This window comes from Mus caroli, chromosome 5, assembly GCF_900094665.2.
Source record: "Mus caroli chromosome 5, CAROLI_EIJ_v1.1, whole genome shotgun sequence".
Classification (NCBI taxonomy): domain Eukaryota; kingdom Metazoa; phylum Chordata; class Mammalia; order Rodentia; family Muridae; genus Mus; species Mus caroli.
Window position 1 is genome coordinate 105,196,311 of NC_034574.1, and position 19,011 is coordinate 105,215,321.

At 52.2% G+C, this 19,011-nt stretch overlaps 1 protein-coding gene across 2 annotated transcripts in view; it reads left to right on the plus strand.

Moving 5' to 3' along the window:
• Nucleotides 1-6,767: 6,767 nt before the first annotated feature.
• Nucleotides 6,768-19,011, plus strand: part of Tpst2 (tyrosylprotein sulfotransferase 2) — a 38,350-nt gene continuing 26,106 nt past the window's right edge. Inside the window, exon 1 of one of the 2 annotated variants that reach the window (XM_021162365.1) lies at nt 6,768-6,842. The gene's annotated coding sequence lies outside the window, so the exon portion shown is untranslated. Of the gene's footprint in view, nt 6,843-18,579; nt 18,652-19,011 lie in introns of those variants that run through there. The other variant, XM_021162366.2, reaches the window with a different exon arrangement.

Genomic DNA, 19,011 nt, shown 5'->3' on the forward strand with positions numbered 1-19,011 from the left:
TCACTCTGTAGACCAGGCTGGCCTCGAACTCCGAAATCCGCCTGCCTCTGCCTCCCAAGTGCTGGGATTAAAGGTGTGTGCTACCACTGCCCGGCTTGCTTTATCTATTAAGATATGATCTGCAGGCTGTCGGAGATGGCTTGGCAGTAAAGAGTAGCCCTGCCAGAGGACCTGGGTTCAATGCCCAGCTCCCACGTGGCAGCTCACAAAAACAGCTTGCTTCATTCCTAAGGGATCTGACACCCTCTTCAGGCTTCCAGAGATGAGTTCATTTATGCCTTCATGCAAATAGAACACTCAAGACCATTATATAGACAAACACACACACACACACACACACACACACACAAAGCCTTGCTATGTAGCCCAGGCTGGCCTTGAACTGAGATCCTTCCACCTCAGCCTGTTGAGTGCTGAGATTATAGGTGTGTGCCTCTATGCCCAGCTGCAGGAATCCTCACACACATTTCACCATTACAAGCCTTCCATTTGAACAGGTAAAGAATACCAGCAGGCCCAGAGACCGGAACAGGCTTGTCTAACGTCACACAGCAAGCACCCATACCCAAATCCAGGCATTCTGGCTTCAGAGTTGGCATTGCACATCAGATTCACATCCTCTCTGCTGCTGCGCCCAGATGACTTTCTGCTCTGCTCGGCTTGCATGCAGTCTGGGTGTGCTTTTGCACTCGGCACCTTAAAGAGGCTCATTGATTTGTAAATAAACCTTTATTATAGTATTCTGGCAAAGAAGAAATTCAGTCTGGTGCACTGAAGACAGAAAGTAGTCCCATGAAGAGATCAAATACTGAGTGTTAAGCCTCAGCAGCAGGTCAGCTCCCCTGACACCAGCCTGCTTGCTCCTGACATGACTCAGTGTTGGGGAAAAGCACAAACCAGCTGAGATTTTTTTTTTCTTCTGCGTTTCTGTTTTAAACAATGAAGATCGAAAAGTGTGTTACTTTTGAGCAATCGATTCAGCCCATAAGTCCACCCAAAGAACCCTGTGTTCCGGAAATCTCTACCAGGCATTATTGACTCATTTATCTGTAGTTAGCATTGACTGACGTTAGCCGGACGCTTGTGGTGAGAAGGGTGTTGCTATGGATATCTTCCAGGAGACTCGAGTGATGGAGCCCGAGCCTGCTTCGTGAAGCGTGAAGCGCGGGGAAGCTATATTCTAGGCAGAGCAAACAGCAGAGCCCTGCCGGCCCAGATGGCACCAAGATATCGATGATTAAAAGAAAACAGGTGTACCTTCCGGTCGCCTGCTTGAAACCGCTGGTGGAGGGCTGTGGTGTCTGCATGTGGAAGCGACACCCTGTGCAGTGGCCAGCTCACACAGCTGTGCCTGGCAGCGGGGGGTAGGGTGGGGGTGCAGGGCAGCTTTGCTGTGCCACGAGTACGGGCGTGGGTGCCTGGAGATCGTGGTAAATGCAGCAAAGCATTCTGGGATGGGGGCAGTGGCTTGGCGGTTGTGTGGGCAGAAGTGGGGACAGGTTAGAGGCTGAGCCGGCAGGAGATGAGAGTGATAAGGAAGGTGGGGTCTCCTAACACCTCGTCTGGGCTTTCTGGGGCTCCAAAGCAGAGCTGCCATGTTGCTAGCCTTACTCCAGTCTAGCGCTATGGTACCTGCATCCTGCCTCTTCCTTTACTGTGATTCTCTCCTTCTACCTGACAAAGTGGCTGATGGGCAAGAAGACAGGCTTGTTTGTGAATCAGGATTGCGGGTCTGGCCTGCGCTTCTGTTGGACCCTGGGAGATGTCCTGTAAATGGCTTCCTTCCGGGTCTTACTTCCCCCCCTCGGAGTAACATGACTGTCCCTCCAAACCCAAGATTCTAAAGCTATGGTTCTTGGCAACTCATCACTAATCTCCCAGATCTGATTCTAAGGGCAAGTTTCTGGGAGATCCTCACCCTGAGCTGGTGAATTCCTACCGTCATTTCTGTCTTCCTCCTTATTTCTCCACACCTGACCTCCTATAATGTACAAGTGCAGATCTTTTCATCTGTTTCCCTTTTGATATTATAGTCCAGGCTGGCTTTGCATTTATTGGGTAGCCAAGGATCATTTTTAACTTTTGATCCTCCTGCCTCCACCTCCTGAGTGGAGGGATTGAAGACGTGCTGTCTCGAAGCAGAGCCCTACAGTCATGAGTCTTAAGGACTTAACTGGTACACTCTCTTAGCTCCAAGGTCCTGCTGATAGCAGGATAGCACATACTACCCAAAAGAGAAAGGAGATTCCCATGGAATTGACTCAATGGCTTGCCGGTTGGTTGGTCGCTCGGAGTTGTCTCCGCAGTTGTTAAAAGGATGGGTTTGATCTTATTTACGCGATGGTTGTTATTACTCATGAGTCCTAGAAAAAGACAAACAGATGCTAGAGGCACATCTCAGTTGGTCGATGCTTGCCTGGCCTGCTTGGATCCCTGGGCTTGATTCCCTCACAGAAAATACTGGGTGTGGTACCACATGCCTATAATCACAATTGGGAAGTAGAGGCAGGAGGATCGTATATTCAAAGTTATCTTCTGCTACATAAGGAGTTGGAGTCAGCCTGGGCCTCGTGAGACCCGGGAGAGAGAAAGAGGGGGAAGCGAGGGAGGGAGAGAGAAGGGGAAGAGAGGGAGAGAAGGATAGAAAATTAGAATTCAGCAGCTTGATTCATTTTCAAATTCCTTCCTAGTTGCTCTCAGCTCAGTGATATCCGGATTTTCTCCAGGGTACTGACAGGTGAAAAAAATTGGGCAAATTAGCATCCTTGAGATTAGATGCATATACTTGCCCAAACAAACACAAAAACCCAGGAGGGATTAACAGTCAGTATTTTTTTTATTATTATTATTATTGTTTGGCTAGCAAATTTACAAGCATATAAGACAATCTCTAAGAAAAACAAAGCGTACAAAAGACTCTAAGCAAAGTAAACACTACAGAGGGAAAGAAAACTCACTTGGCCAGGGTGAGCAGAGTAAGCCTACAGGCTGACCTTGTCAGCCCTGCGCTGCCTGGGTCCTGACTCTGCCCTGTCCTGGAAATGTGAGGCGCTGACCACCTGGGGAAGAACTTCAGAGCTGATGCATGAGAAACCACCGCGTGTTTTGAAACCGAAACCCAGTTTCAACCACAACTCAAAACATGACTTGGGGGTGACTCTGAAGGAAAGCAGAGGCTTGTGACTACAAGGCCTACCTTTCTAGAAGCTTCTCCAGAAGCCCTGGAGTCCTGCACCTCACACTGGCCTCACAACTGCCAGTCAGCTGAGCCCCTACCCACGACTAGATCCAAGAGCTTGAATCTTTGATCCAAGTGTTCGGGAAGACAAAGTGTCTCTCTGCTGGAGCACTCTTTCCATGGTGACAGGGGTAACCCACATCTTTCCGGCTTGAGTACCTGGGTTGCTTGCCCAGGAGAAAGGACTAGACCCAGAAGTGTTCAGGTCATTGACCACAACCCAGACAGCATCAGGCACCGAAGGGCATGGAGCAACTGAGTTCAAGAGAGAAGACATGGTCCCGTGGTGTCCAGGGAGGCTCTGAAGAGGTAAGCATCTGAGGCTGGTGATGGTGGTGTGTGTCTAATCCTTGGGAAGCAGAGGCAGAATGGCCATGAGTTCAAGACCAACCTGTGCTACATAGTGAGACTGTTTAAAAAATAATAATAATGAAAGTATTGGAGAGGCAGACCAGTCACCAAAGCACTTGCATGAAGCATGCAGACTTAAGTTCAGTGCCTAGAACTCATGTGAAAATGTGGGTGTTGTAGGCTGTGCTGGTAGCTTCTGGCCAATGAGACACCTTGTCTCAAAGGAGGCCACTAGGATTCTAGAACATAGCATTTCAGGTTGATCTGGGACACACACACACACACAGGACAAAAACAGATATGACCACTTTGTTTGGAGCCATGTTACCATGGCAGCCAGTCATTTGAGCCAGAGATCAAAGGGTGTTTCCTGAAGCCTAACCATCCAAAAAGAAATGGTAACCCCACAAACTTCTTGACAGAGAAGGAACCTGCTGCCTGCTGCTGCCAGAACACTGGCAGGGTGAGAGAGACCTGAATTTGCATTAGCTAGCTGTAGACCTCAAACCACATTTCCTGACTGAGCCTCTGTTTTCCTCATCTGTAGAATGGGTGTGATAATAAGAAACTTCGGAAGGCTATTGGAAAGAGTGAGCAAGCAATGGAAATTATTTTTAAAAACAAAAACAAAAAAACCCAAACAAACAGATAGAGCAAACTCAGTGCTTCTGGGGATGGACTCTAGGGTCCTGAGTCCATCTGGTTCTACCTCTCAGCCACATCCCCAGCCCCCGAATGCTCTTCTGGATAGCTTCAGGTACAGCAAGAATCTGAAGAAGGCATAGCCATTGATTTATAGCATCACTAAAACCTGGGGCAGGGGGTTGGGGGATGGGATGGAGCAGGGGAGGGTTGGTGCTAGGAAGAATTTAGAATTTCGTGCTTGGTGCTACATCGCTATCCCATGCTTCTGACAAACATGCTCTGGAGACCCCCTAAGCGGCCATGCCTTGTGAACCTGCTTAAGGAAGCAGGCCAGAAGGCTGATGAAGGAGATGCCCATCCCAGAAGGTCCCAGCCCAGGGACAGCGATGGCTGGTTCACCCACCTGCCTTCAAAGTCACATTAGATTCCCAGGCTGATCCACAAGGGGGCAGGGGGTGTCCTATCGATCCAGGAGGTGACAGATTAAGACTGCACATGTTTTTTAATCCGGGTGGGTGACTGAGAGCATGCTCGTTCCAGCTGTCTGGTCAGATCTGCCTCTCCTGCCTTCCTAGCATCTGTGAAAGTAGAATCGTTCCTCTGCATCCTTTGCCTACCCTGGGATGCTTAACCACCCCTGGGATGAGCCAAAGTCCTTACCTGCTTGTTCCTCCCTAAGAGCACCCCAAGGGGGTCTCTACAGAAATCTCATCTAGCCACACTCTTCCCTGATGAACATGGACCCTGTCTCCATTTCAGCAGGATCCTGTGGAGATAGATGCCTTTCCACAGTGCACAGGAGCTGGGCTGCATCCTCCCCTTCCACCACATCCTTCCTACCTGTCTTCAAGCAAGGCCTCAGGCTGACCTCCTCCTTACTGGATCCTGCTCCCTCCCACCCCCCATCCCTGCTGTGACTAATGTACTTTTTATGACTAGTTGCACAGGCCATTCTGCCTGTGCTTTGGGTCATGAGGTAAGCACCTCATTTTTTCCTCCCTGGACCAGTTTTGGAACCTACTCTTGCCTGGCCAGTTCCAGACCCTGCTGGGAAGGCTTGTTGGGGGGGAAATCCAGCTTACTTGTGGAATCATAAAGCTCAGAGAAAGCCCTCAGTGGAGCAGAAGTCCCCTTCAGGCAGACCTTTCTCTTTGATCTTTCTTCACCCATAAATAGTATAAAACTCCCAGAGCTGTGTCGTTAGTCACAAAAAAAATCTCAAATATGCACTCAGTAAATGCTATGCTGCGTGGTTTCATTTTTGGTAACTGGCTTCACCAAGGCGGGGACTTTGTCAGCCCAGCATCTCCCACAGGGCAGGCACTATTTTATAGACTACATGAATGAATGAATGAATGACAGACAAATACATATCTGTGTGCCTTGCTTTGTCTGGCCTGTAGAGACATTTGTGTTAGTTTAACTAGTATAAAAATGAAGTTCATTTAGTTTTGTACAGGTTTGGGGGATACGGTTTCACAACACCCTGGGAGGTCAAAGGATTTGTTTAGGGGGAGGGGTACGTCCTTGTATGATGTGGGTCCTTCATGGAACTCAGGTCGTCAGACTTAAAGGCAGGCGCTCTTACCCACTAAGCCATCTTGCAAACACCAGGATTTTATTTTCTTTCTTTTTTTTTTTTAATTAAGATTTATTTATTTATTATATGTAAGTACACTGTAGCTGTCTTCAGACACACCAGAAGAGAGCATCAGACCTCATTTCGGGTGGTTGTGAGCCACCATGTGGTTGCTGGGATTTGAACTCTGGACCTTCGGAAGAGCAGTCGGGTGCTCTTACCCACTGAGCCATCTCGCCAGCCCCGGATTTTATTTTCAATATTTATTTTTATTACTGTGTGTCAAGGCACACGTGTGGAGGTCGGAGACAACTTTGTGGAGCCGGTTCTACTCTTCCATCTCTGCACGGGTTTCGGGGATTGCAAGCGTCTTTACCAAACGAGCCATCTAATGTATTTTAAACTGGTAAAACACACCACAACTCGTGCGCGCGCTGTAAACAGAAGCTATAGAGGACGCAGCGAGAGGCTAGCCTACACCTTCTCCTTTGCTCTGTACACCTTGGGCTGGCTCCTTTCTGGGACCCAGTCCAGTACCTATAGTGTACACCCCTGCGCTGAGGGACAGCCATCCCGCTCAGCGTCTGAACGCCAGCCTTATGGCTGCGCCCTCATGGATGCCGTGCAGAGGAACGCTCTGCGTTGTTAAAGGAGCCAGAGCAGCAAGCTCTAACGGCAGGAGCTCCGCCCCCGGGGAGGAGATGAGGGCGGGACAACGCTGGAAGGGGCGGGCTCTCTCGGCCACACCCCTTGCGTCACGGCGCTAGAGGGGAAGCTAGGGGAGGGGGCGTGGTGGAGGCCGTGCGTGTGGGCAGGGCCTATCTGGGTCCCGCCCCCAACCCTCTGGGCAAGCCTGGAGTGTCCCAGCTCTAGCGATAGACGTTAGGGGCGTGGTCAAGCACTAGGCGACAGGGGCGTGATCACTAGTGGCTCCGCCCCTTGCGTCACGACACGCGGCCCCGCCCCTCGCGGCGCCTCCCTGGCGGCCGGCAGGGAGCCGGAGTCTGCGCGGGCGCCGATTTGGGCACGGTAGGTGGCAGCGGCCTCGGCCAGTACTAGGTCAGGGCTGCTTGGCGCGGTCGGGACGGTGGGCGGCGCGGACAGGCCTGGTCGCCGCGGGAGGACGCGCGTGGCCTGGAGCCCCACCCGCGCGGCGCCGCGGGGAAGTTAACTTGCGGAGGTCGCGGCCCACGGTGGTTCTTGGGAACGCGTAGACCTCTCTCTTGCTCTGCCCCGTTTTGCTTGCTTCCTGCTTCACACGTGGGGAAACTGAGGCCTGGGGTCACGTGCCCGGCTGCTGGGACTCGCAGCCAGGACGGGGCAGAAACTCTCCCGCGGGGTTCCGTGCGCGCGCGCGCGAGCGTGTGACCCTCACCACCCCCAGAGGTGGCTGTCCCTGTACCCACTGCTCTCGGTGTCCATACTGTTTCTTGCCCTCCCCAACCCCTTGTTTCTTTCATCCTAGCAGGGATGCCCGATGGTTAGTTAGGCCCAGCTTCTGCATTGGGGCAGATCGGGCTGGGAGGCTCCGGCTTAGTATTGGGGACATGCCCTTTCTCCAGCCTCTGTTTCCGGACATACAGAACTGGGTTTGTTTCCTTACCCTGAAGAAGCTGTTAAGTTATTTGTGAACCGCTGTACCCGCCTTGCCTCGCCTTAGGCTCATCCATTTACCATATCTTGTTTTAAAAACCGTATCTAAGGATTTTTTTTTTTTTTTGTAAGTTTTTCTGAAGGTCTGATCCACTAACCACATAAATCTCCTTTTGGAAGTAAACTTTAGGTGGTTGGTGGGTTTTAGGATGCTCACATTACTCACTGATCCTCGTTGGCTACTTTTAGAACATTTGTACATCCCCCAAAGCAGCAGTCCCTAACCCTCAACTCCCAAACCCCTTTCCCCAGGCCCCGGCTCACCTTCATCTACACTTACTGTCTGTCTATGGATTTCTCTGCTCTGGATGGTTCTGTGTGTGGCTGCTCATGCCCATAGTATTTGCTAGTGTGGATATACTTTGTGTGCGTGTGTATGTAGTTCATTGGCTTGTAGATGGACAGTGGGTTGATGTTCCTTTATGGCTGTGTATTAGTACTGTTGCTGGGAATACACACACCTGTATTTCTCTTTTCAGTTTTGCCTAAATTTCAGGATTCCTTTAAAGTTTAACCTATTGAGGAGCTGCCAAACTCCCAAAGTGCCTTACCACTTTACTGCCTCTAGAATGTGATGGTTATGATGATGTTTGTGACCAAGTCTCATCTACCCCAAGCTGACCTTGAACCCCAGACTCTCCGGTTTCAGCCCCGGAGTGCTGGAATTAGAGGCTTGTGTCACTTGCCTGGCTTGAGGTTTCCCATAAATTCTGAATATGTTTCGTTTCTTCTGAAACATCAGCGTCCTTCTGGCTTCAATGCATTTGTTATAAATGATTTCCTAGTTCATTAGTGCTCTGAGGGGTACGCTGCATGTCATCCGGGCGGTTCCTGGGACCTGCTGGTAAGCATCAGTGGTGAGCAGATTTGTGGTTGACAGCTTCAGTACCTGTTGGGGTTAGGGCCTGGACCTGCCTACCCTCTTCCTGTGCTGGGGGAGGTAAGGTTACAAAAGAGATAGTCACTGTGCTTCCCACAGTGAGGGAGGTGTGTGTGTGGGGTACACGTTCATGTGTGCATGTGTGTATGCGAGCTCAGTCGAGCATGTGTGTATTGAGACAGGGTCTCCTGTGACTCGGGCTGGCCTTCATGTCACTATGGAACTGAAGATGACCTTTAGCCTCTAATCCTCCTGCATCCACTTCCTGAGTGCTATATAGGTGTGCATCGTGACACCTTCTGCATTCAGTGCTGGGGTGGAACCCAGGGCCTCTGGCAAGCTAGGAGATGGAGCTTCCAGTAGAACTGAACTCCTTTTATAATTATTGTGGGTAGTGTGTGTGTCTGTGCACGTGTAAGGTCTGGGGAGGCTGGCAGTTGATGTAGGATGCCTTTCTCTGTCGAGCCTCATCTTGTTTTTTTGAGGCACAGTCTCTTGCTTAACCCAGAACTTGCCATTTTGCCTAGAGTGACCAGCCAGGGAGCCTTTGGGACTAATTTATAACTCCATCTCGGGGATTGCAGGCACACGCTGCTGAGCTCAGATTTTTTTTTTTTTTCTTTTTGAAACAAGACCATACTGTGTAGCCTTTGGTTGACCTGCATCTGACAGATATCCACGTGCCTCCTAACTGCTGGAATCAAAGCTGTGTACCACCACACCCAGCCTTTTCCAGGTAGGCTAGCGACCCAGTCCCTGTTCTGCAGGCTAGCCTAGCATGATCTCTTACCCAGTGAACTATTTCCATAGCCTTGAGCTACATTCTTGAAGGGAGTCCGATTTCTGAAGGTCAGTCCAGGCTTCTGGTAGTTACCTGTTGCAGGGTTTAAAACAGCATTGTCCTACAGGTCCTGCATAGTGTCATCTGGCTGTGGCTGATGACAGAACCAGGGAGACAGAGCCCCAGGCACTGAGTGTAGCTCCACCGTTCTCCACAAGTTCCTTGGTGAAGAAAGCAGTCTAGGAATCAAGGGAGCTCCCTGGGCCTTGAGTCCCTGCTGGGGAATGGACGTACATCCTCAGAGCTCAGTATGGAGGCATCTTCAGCTCCAGAAAGCCTCCAGGGCATTGTGGGTGTATTTGTAGCTAGACTATGAGTCGTGTGGCTTCATGAGTGTATCTTTCGAGAGCTCAGGTACGGTGGTGGGTGGCTTTGCCGTGCCAAGCGACCTCGCAGAAGTTCCCCTGAGCAGAAGTCTGTACTTGCCCCATACCGTCCATGTCTTGCTGCCTGCCCAGTGTCAGACATACCACAGAGGTCTGGGATGCCCCTCTCTCCCCCATCCCAAGCCGCGGGCTGAGGAGGAATTATGGGCACATGAGTCATTTGAAATAGCTGAAGGGCTGGGCCAAGCTGGAGAAATTGCAGTGGAGGACAAGGGGGAACAGACATTATTGCTGGAGAGATGGCAGCTGGTGGCCCGGCTGCCAAGTGGATGCTCTCATTTGCCAGACTCTTGACCTAGGCTGGCTTGTGGCAGAAAGATGGCAAGGTCAGAGAGCTGGCACCGCCTCTCTTAGTATCACCGGCTCTGCTTGGAAGCCAGGCCTGGAGCTGTTGCTGCTTCTTGCTACCCCTGGGCTGAGTTTGCAGAGCAGAGTACAAGTAGCTGCTACCTCCTGGGGATAGGAGGGGGCATGATGTCATCAGCAGTCCAGTCTGCCCTTTGCGAACCTCAGTGATTACAAACCTGGCTGAACCGTGCAAGGCCCACTGAGTGCCAGCCATTGGCCTAGATGCTTACAGCCCTTAACTCGGTTCTCCTGACGGCAGAGGAGGCACAGAGCACAGAGGCCCCAGTGGTTGCTGCTGTTGGGACTATAGGGTCATGCAGCTGCCAGGTTGGAGACAGATTTGAGGCCAAGGCTATCCTCATCGGTTACGGACCTTCCTCTCTCATTTCCTTTGGTAAGGCCCGGCACATGAGCCCCTGGGCTCAGCGGTTACAAGTATTAGCCACTCGTGTGCACATTTGTATCTGCCTGTCTCACTTCCTCCTGAATGGCAGGGTGGACAGACACAGGGTTCTCGCCTTGTGAAGTCCTGGAGGCTTGCAAGCCCCAGTTCCCTCCAGATGGCTGTGGTATTGGGCAAGGCGCTTCCCCTTCTGGGCCTGTTCTTCCTGCTAGAGGAGGGATTCACTGCCTGTGGGTTTTGTTTAGCTCCCTGGTGATGTGGCTGTTCTAGGTTGGCCAGCTGGCTTTGAACCTAGGATTTCTATGCGTGCTGGACAGGCTCTCTCCCATTGAACTACAACGGAGGTCTACTCCTGGTTCATTTTGAGATGAGGTCTTACTAAGCTGCCTAAACTGGCCTAGAACTCTCTCTGTAGTCCAGGCTGGCTTTGAACTTTCAGTCTTCCTGCGTCAGCCTCCTAGGAATTAGGACAACAGGCCTGTGTCACTGAGCCTGGCTGCTATTCTGGTTTTAATTGAACTGGCATTCAGACATTTGTAGAGGAAACTTACAGTTCCAAACTGAATTCCTGAGGCTCCGGTCAGGTGTCTTGGGCTGTCCTGATCCCTATCGTCCCCAAACTGACCCCAGTGTTACATTCAGGACTGGCCCCAGGAGTCTGACTTGGTGTAGAAAAAGCTTCAGGGTTTTGAGGGCAGCCGTGGGCCTTCCTTGTATTTCAAAACCATCCCTATTGCTTAGCACCTTTTAAATCTACTTTCTCTTCCTTAACGTTCTTCACATGCATCGTGGCTCTGCTGCCCTCACACATTCCTCGGATGTCTGTGGAACATCTCACAATCCCCAAGTCACAGAGAACCTTCTCAACAGGTTCAGGTCTGGCCTAAGCCGGTATGAAACAGCAGAGGCCCACCGCAGCCCGGCTATGTCTCAGCAGGTGAACCGCAGGTTCTGGGATGCGTGAGTCTGAACCATCGGCTGCAGAGACAGCATCCTCTCCCCCTGCTCTGCCCTCAATAGTGACATAACCTCATATTTCCCAAACTCTGAGGCTGGCAGCGTGTCAGCCACCAGAAGCCACTCGAGCTTGATGTAGGCTGTTGGTAGAGGCAGCTGGAATACGTGGGGCCTGGAGAGAGGCAGCTCTCCAGTACATTTGTGCACAGTTGCCTCCTTGACGGGCCAGAAGACACTGAACACTCGGTAGCTGTGTCTGCCCTGAGGGCACATTGCAGCTCCCTAGGAAGAGACTGCTACCAGATCCAAAAGCAGCAAGAGCCTCTTGTTCTGGGGACCTGGGAAGCTAGATGCTTGACATCACTGTGCCCTGCCCCCATGCTGCTTTCTAAAGAGTGCATTTGAAACAATTATGGCCTAGACTTAAGAGTCAGGTCCTGCCCCACACCTTGTCCTGGGAGCAGAGTCATACAGGGCCAGGGACACACTGTGCTCGCTGACCACCTCTTGTCTCTGGCTGCTGCATCACAACTGAGTACAAATGTTCCCCTATCTTTTCTTCTCCGGTTTTCAATTACTCGACGAGCTGGAAGTATTAAGTGGAAATTTCTAGAAACAGGCCATTCTAAGAGGTGTGATGAAAACTTACCCTGCGGGCCGGGACTTGGCTGGTCTCCTGTATCCACAGTGTATATGCTGCCTGCCCTGTTACTCTCTGTCTGCTGTGATGGAGGACGTGGTCAGTATTTCAGAAGGCTTTTGTAACCTAACATTACTAAGTCACTTCCCCAAACGTGTTACTCTCCTGATGGCCCTATTTTATTAATTGGCTCCTATCACCGATGTGTGTATAGGGAAAGCGTGGTATGTATGAGGGAACTGTGTCTGGTCAGGCTTCTGCTGGTCTCTTGGAATGTCAGGGGGTCTGGAGTAGTCAGGAGATTGGCGTGGGACCTCAACACTCCTGCAGAGGTCATTGGAAAGTTGGCCAAATAAAAAGTTCTCTAAATACTAGTGGTGGTGATCTAGTCTGTGCACCTTCTGCACTTAGCTCTTAATGTTGATTCCCTTGGGTCAGCTCTGTCATGGGTAGCGCTGTGGGATCCTTCTTTATAGTGGGTGCTGGCCGGAGTCCCGGGAAAGGAGCCAGGTGGAAGCAGGTTGTATGGCTTGGGTGGTCAGCCTGGCAGGCTGTCGCAGAGCCCAGAGCTGCTTCCAGTTGCTTTCTGTCCGCCTGAGGCAGGTAGGGGGCCTTTATCCCTTCTCCTTAACAGTTCACAAATATGTGCAGGCAGTGGAGTTGGGGGGCTGTGATGAAGGGATGTGGGGTTGAAGTGGGGGTGCAGTGGGGAGCGGCAAGGCTACCCCAAAGCCCCCAGGAAGCCAGGCTCTTTGGGGGGTGTGGAACAGATGGGGTAGTCAAGGAGGCATGCTGGAGGAGGAGTTGGCTGGGTAGAAGGGCAGGTTTTCCAGGGGGAGAGAGCCACACCTGTGAGAGCTGACAGGTGAGGCCTGTGGCCTGGTGGGTTTGCTGGAGCTCGGTGCAGAACCCACTGTGGTTGTGGGAGCATCGGGTGGGGGTGGGGTGGGGTGGGGTCAGGGGTCGGGACATGTGCTTTAAAATTGGAGGCAATTTGAGTTAAGTCACAGGCGAGCCGCAAGCACCAGGCTGGGTTGTGCCGGGTCTCAGAGTATCAGGAACTGAGCTCGGGAGGAAGGAAATCGTTTTTAAAAGACTTGAATTACTTCATAAGTAAAGAACCAAGACTAGAAGTTTCTGGATGCAGCCAGTGTTGAGATAACCCTCCTTAGCATGGAAAACCACAGGCGCTGGGGGCTCTGTGCCTGGAAAGTTGTGTCTGCGACAGCTCCTTTTCTCCAGTCCCCTCTGCTCCCTTAGATAACTCTGGGCACCCGACTGGGAAGCCCACAGGCTGCCTACCCAGAGCCTTCTCAGGATGAGTGTCTTCATCCCGTCCTGTTTCCTCCACATGTGTCTCTCTGACATCAGAAATTGACCTCTTGCTATCTCTTTACCCATGTGTATCTATGTGTATCTATGCTCCTCCCCCCACCCCCGTGTGTGTGCATGTGTATGATTGTGTGTGCACATGCATGAGGAGGCCTCAGAGGAACGCTGGGTGTCTTCCTGTGTTCTGCATCTTAGTTTATGAGAAAGTCTCTCACTACCACTCCCAGCAGACTGGAAAGGCAGCAACCCCCAGGGGACATTTCTCTTAACTCACCACCGCAATGCTACATTGTAGATGTCATGCTCCTACCTTGGCTTTTATGTGGGACTTGGGGATTTAAACCCAGGTCCTCTTGCTTGCACAATAAGCACCTCATCTACTGAGCCATCTCCCCTGCCCTCCCCGTCTCTACCTGTGCCTGCTGCCCATCAGTCTCTCCTGGTCTCTGTCTTGGCCATTTGTCTCTACTCCCTCACCTTAGTGTCTGCCCCCCATTGCTCTTGCTTGTTGTCTTCTTCATCTGTCTCCCCAGCTCTCATCCCTGTCTCTCTCCCACTTCCTCTCCCATTTCCCTCGACCCCGGGTGACGTCTGCTATCAGTTCCGTTCAGACCCTTCTCTTGGTTATGGGGGATGTTGATGTGGCTGTTCTCCAGGTCCCCTCCTTCCTGCCCCAGGGCTGTGGGAGGAAGAGGAAACCCCAGATGCCCCCGATAGGGATGGTGAGGGAGAGAAAGGCCAAGACTCCAATACTCAGTGCGTGGATTACTAATCCTCGGGACTCCCTGACACTCACACGCGGTAGGTGCTTTTTTTTACACCCCATTTTACGATGCCACAGTGTTGCCTTTACCTCTCTGCTCAAGCACATAGTAGGCCCACGGTGGTGGCAGCTGTGGTGGCAGCAGAGGCTCCTCCTCCTCCTTTTTGGTGGGGGCAGGGTTTCCTCAGTTTAGCCCTGACTGTCCTGTAACTCCTGCGTTGATCTGACTGGTCTTAACTCACAGAGATCCACCTGCTTTTTTCTCCGAAAGAAAGCGTGTGCCGCCACACCCAGCACATATCTGGATAAAGAGTTTGGAGTCTGGGGAAGGGGAAAAAATGGTGTTAAAAGCTGGGGCCAAGCCCTTTTTTCCTGCTGGGGGAAACTGAGGCCTGAGACTATAAACAACATGCCTACTGTTGGAGTGAAGAGTGGGGTAGGGGGATGGAAAGCAGAGCATCAAGAACATTTGTCCCATGGGTGGGAGAGAGGCCTGCCAGGCTGTCCAGGGGAAAGCCCTCCTGGCAGGGGAGACCCACTACCCCACCCCACCCCAGGGATCCGGGCCACATGCTCCCTGCTGGAACGCTGGGTCTTAGTAAGGATGCTGGGGTGAGCCATGCTTCCTATGATAGAGCTTGCTCTCTGCGGCTAGAACCATGCGGTTCAGCAGGAAGTCAGCTCCCAGTCTTCACTCCCAGCACTGGTACTGCTGGAGACCAGGGGCTGGGGCTGCTGCGGGCACCAGAGCGCCCATGGAAGACCCCAGCCCCTCAACCTCTTCCTGCTAAACCTTTTTTCACGATTATTCCTCTCTGAGATACACACTGGTCCTGAAGGCTCTAGGAGGCTCCCATGGGGCCCAACTGTGCCTTGATGCCACCCCTGCTTCCTCTGCAGGACATCTCAGGCTGCCTTGTCCCTGACTCCCTGGTTTCTGCTGTCTCTCCTGTCTTGGCACCTGCTTTGACTTCCCACGTGGTTCCCGTTCTTGCTCTGCATTCTGCCTGCTGCCTCCTTATCTGACCCATGAGTTCCTGGCTCGTTCCTTGGTGTGATGTCAGAGAAGGAACCCCTCCTCCCCATTCGTGTTGGATGGGCCCCTGCACTGGAGCTCTTAGGCCAGGTCCAGGCCTGTCTCTAAATTCAGGTTTTGCAGTTTGGTGTGGTGTGGCCTTTGGTTGTGAAAGGCGTCTTAGTCCCTCTCGTTGCTGTGAGAGGACACCTGACATTTGTTTTTGCCACAGTTTGAGGGTCCTGCCTGTGGTGTGGAGATGTCCTAGTGGAGCAGTGTCAAGTGGCTGGTCGCATCCCGTGAGGTATGAAGGACAGGGCTCACACCGCTACCGCTTTCTCCGTTTCACTCACTCCAGGACTCTAGCCTGTGGGATGGTGCCACCCACACTCAGGTCTTAACTGCTCAGTTAACCCAGTCCAGAAACTCCCATCACAGATGTGCCCATCGGCCTGTCTCCCTGGGGGTGTTCTCAATCCTGGCAAGTTGATGCATCAGCCCTCAGAAAAAAATAATGCTACTCCTGGCCCCTCTGGGCTTTGTAAGGGATCTTGTAATGCAGCGGAACCCCATGATGCAGCTGACCCCACCTCAGATAACCCATAATGCAGCTGACCCCACCTGGGGCATCAGACACCCAGTAGCAAGCAAGGGGACCTTGTCTCCTCTGTTGAGGACTCTGGAAGCCCGTGCCCCACTGCCTCCAGGTGGTGCTTTGACTGTCCCAGCTACAGGTGGCAGAAGGATGCCCAGCTGCAGGTGGCAGATGGGTGCCTGGCATTAAGCCACATGTCTGGGAAGGAAGAAGACACAGGATTCAAACCTGGATTCTCACTCTGCCTGGGTGTGGGCTCAGGCTGCCGCCCTGCCCTCCTGTGCAGGACTCACTGGAGGCACAGCTGCTTGCCTGAGGGAGGCTGCGGCGGGTAGTCACTGTCCCACATGCTACAGGGTGGGTGTAGTGATACCGCACATTCCCGAGCATGGGACACCCCGTTCTTATCCACTGTCTTCTTGTTTTCTCTGGGACCTGAGTCTCCACCTCTCTGTGAGGACAAGAAGTATCCAAGAGAAAGGCTGTGGAGGGCTCAATTGCTGGGCCTGTCTCTAGCTAACTTTTTTTTTTTTTTTTTAAGATTTATTTATTTATTATATTGGAATACACTGTTGCTGCTTCAGACACACCCAGAAGAGGGCTTCAGATCCCATTACAGATGGTTGTGAGCCACCATGTGGTTGCTGGGAATTAAACTCAGGACCTCTGGAAGAGCAGTCAGTGCTTTTAACCGCTGAGCCATCACGCCAGCCCCTTTAGCCAATTCTTGAGTCCTCTGGCCTGCCAGGCTCTGACCAATGGCACCCTTGCCTTTTCTGGGTGCCATTTGACTGTCTGGAAATGGCCAGAGCTTTCCCATTAGACCCCTTACTCACTCCAGATCTACCCTGTGCCTCCTGGGACTTAGTTAAGTGTTCTTGCTCTGAACAGTTTGGGAACGTAAGAGGCCCTCTAACTTGCCTCTGTTTTGTTGTCTAGGAACAGGGGAGGAGGAGGGGCCAACAGTCTGTCTGAGAGAGAGCTAAAGGGGAGGAAATAGCCCCGGTAGATGCTGTCTCAGAACTGAGTCTGTGTGTGTGTGTGTGTGTGTGTGTGTGTGTGTGTGTGTGTGTGTTGTGGCTCAGATTAGCCTCATATTTGCTATGTAGCCCAGGCTGGTCTTGAACTCCTGAACGTCTTGCCTCATACTGGGATTTTAGGTATACATCACCACGCCCAGTCTATCTGATAGTTGTGACACCCCTACCCACCAGCCCCATTCCCTACTCTGTAATAACAAGCCCGAGATCCCCACAAGATTAAAACCCAGTGAGATGGAGCCCATACAAGCCACTGCAAAGCCTTCCTTACAACAGTGAAGTGCGGGACTTGAAGCCACACCCCCTGGGGCTCGAGGAAGGGGAAGTTAGCTTGAGACATTCTAGGTAAAATGTGCCAAGTAACACCGGAGCTTCCTGTAAATGTACTCTAGAGTGAGCGCCCTGTGTAGGGCACAGGTGCACCTCTCAAGGAAAAAGAGAGTGAGATGAGCTGACCCCAGCCCTTACCTAGAGCCCCCAGGGAAGATAGGAAATAGAGTTGACTTAGTCACGTGAAAGCCTAAAGTCTAAAGATCACGTGGGGTTTTAGGTAGGTACGTGCTGTGGATGCTGAGGACGGGAAGGTCTGTTGTGTGTCTGTCACCTGAGTCAGGCTGTGATTAGAGGCATCCTAATGCACGCTAATGAGGTTAAAAGAAAAAGAAAAGCAATGTATTCGCTGTGGGAAAAGGGGAGTACAACCCACAGCTTTCAGGCACAGCTGTATCTGGGCGCTCTGGTCTCTCTCTCTCTCTCTCTCTCTCTCTCTCTCAGATATCTTCATGGAGTTCCCGCCATGGGCAGTGCTCTCCCCAGTCACAGCTCCCTGTAGCTCTGCTGCCAGCTTACCTGTCTCAGCCAGAACACAGCCACATCCCCAGAAGTTCCTGAAAGCCCCCAAGGAGTTGTATCCATCCACAGTGAAACCACTAGGTTGTATCACTGGCCAGGCCTTGTCTGCCTCCCTGGGCTTGGGCTCAGCAGATGTCCATACTGAGGACGAGCTGGGACAGCTGCTGTGTGCAAGGCCTTTGCCCTGTGGTGAGAGGAGGCTCTCCTGTTTCACAGATAAGAAGACCGAGGCCTCTCTCCCTGACTCCCTGGTGTGTAAGGACAGTCAGTGAGTGGCCTCAAACACATGGATGAGTCTCTGAGGGTATCAAGTGTAGAAAGAGAGAGGGAGGGGCACCTTGCCCAGCCCTCAGCCCACATGACTGAGGAACAGCAGGGCCAGGGCAGTGTTGGGGGTCAGCTTAACCTGCGCTGAGTGTCTGGGCTCCTTGAAGAAGGTGAAGCTTCAGGGGAGATAACTGGGATGGATGTGGACAGCTAGGTCTCAGCAGAGACAACCCAGGAAACAGCAGTAGGTTATGGCGCCTCCAACAGAAGTGCCACCGTGCATGGCTTCAGACACTGCTGGATCCAGGAGCCTTACATAACTCCAGGCTCCGTGTTGTTACCTTGGTAGCCTGTCTTCTGGGTTGGCTTCCCCCAGCCTCTGTGGCTGCTGCCTCCCTCTAGGAGGCCCTTACCTTACTTGGATTTATCCTCTGGAAGATCCCCTTGACCTGGGCAGGTCCTGTGTCTAGCCTAAGCCACCTCTGTGGACTGGAGATAGAGAACTGTGATTGAACAGGGCCTTAGTTTTTTCCTACCCTGGGAGCAAGTCAGGAGAGAGTGCATGGCGCCCTCAGGCTGGCAGAGGGACCCTTGTTCTGGCTGGAGGTCTGGCCCTTGGTGATACTTGGATCTGAGGCAGGCCCTTCCGAGTCAGTGATATACCAATCAATGAAGGTAGGGATGGCCTCTCAGAAGACCGTGGAGGGGGTGAAGGGAAGTGGGTGGGATCAAAGGAACAGGGTGGGAACACAGGAAGGAGGAACTTGGGTGGGGCGCACAGAGCGGTGGTGTGCCTAGATTCTAGTTTGCTCCCACATGGGCAGCTGGGACAGGAATGGAGATTGGAGCCCAGGTCCTTGAGTGGGGTAAGGGGCTGTGGATTGGCCCTAATGGAGGGATTTTGGCTTTTTCTGGGTTTGGAAGATTGAGGGGCTATCTGACAGGGTGTGGGGTGAGACCTGTGCTTGGTATCATCTAGGAAGGCTCAGAGGTTCAGACAGGGAACATGGAGTTCCTTAAGCCAGCTCTGTGAGGGAAGGAGGCTGGTGGGTGTGTGTGTGTTGGGGGGAGGGATCTGCAGTGGGGGTTGGTGAGATCCGTAAAGGGGCTTGCTGCTAACCCTGACGAGCCAAGTTTGATCCCTAGGACCCACATGGTAAAAGGGAGAAGAAAAAAAGCTTCTGCAAGTTGTCCTTCAATATGTGTGTGTGTGTGTGTGTGTGTGT